Consider the following 1,208-nt stretch of genomic DNA (forward strand, 5'->3'; position numbering starts at 1 on the left):
AGCAACACGGCAAATCAGATTATGGGCCTATATTCATTCACATAGGCAAGAAAATATAGAATGTTTCAAAGCCTAGGCTATATGAATATTTAATTAATTAATTTCATTCATTCAACGTGTTGAATAGCCTGCTACTGAAATATGTTACATGAAGTGTCAACATTCTTGTATCAAGAATACAATATTATGATTGAAAACGCCCACACGTATTAAATACTTAAGTTAATAAATGAGACCAAATAAATGCTTTTAGGCAGAGTTTACAGACTTTTTATTTCTTCATTAAAACAGAATGCATGCTACGCCTTTCATGCTTCAATGTCGGGATGTGTCATTATAAACAACGTATTAGAATCCAGCAATTGCCTCTATACATAGGCCTATAGCCTTTCTGCATTTATATCAAAGAATAATCACCAAAAGAATAATACTGCGTGCATAATCGATTTGGCAACTGGACAATGGATACGTTGTACAGCAAATATGCAGTAGGCCTATCCAGCTACAGCTATGGGATTAGCTCATGTTTGGGTTGCTGTCAAAGCTGCCACTCTTATGTTGCTATAGCCTACAATTATCAGAACAATATGAACATTCAGTTGAAAGTTTTCCATCCACCCATAACTGGATGAGGAATAAGCACCGCAAAGCGATCAATTCTCACGCAAATAAGCAGGAGCCAGGCTGTTCAGTGCATTTCTCCAATCCGGTCGCGACCCAGTCTCTAGAATACATGTTTTGAACGCGTTGCAGACAGTTTGCGCACCTGGCCACCAGGGGGGGCAGTGCCAATATGCTAATAGGGCATGTGCTAATAGGCCGGATAAATATTATTTAAATGTAGGCTACATAAACCAAGCATAATTTAACCCAGCAAAATCTGTCCTGACAGTTAAGACTTCTGAATTCCAGACAATAGGCTCTGTGCACCAGCTCCACTACGTCCTGAAAGTAACTTGGCATCTTTATTTCCTGTCCTATATGATTGGATTAAGTGATTAATCAGGTGTGCGCTGGGTCTGCAGTGGAGCTGGTGCACAGAGCCTATAACACACACACACACACACACACACACACACACACACACACACACACACACACACTTATCTCTCTCTCTCTCTCTCCCCTGGTATGTACTGGAGTAGCATGGAGCACACAGGGCTTCATCATCTGTAAACATACTAGACAGAACACATTCATTTTCAGTA

This window comes from Borostomias antarcticus, assembly GCF_949987555.1.
Source record: "Borostomias antarcticus genome assembly, chromosome: 36".
Lineage (NCBI taxonomy): Eukaryota > Metazoa > Chordata > Actinopteri > Stomiiformes > Stomiidae > Borostomias > Borostomias antarcticus.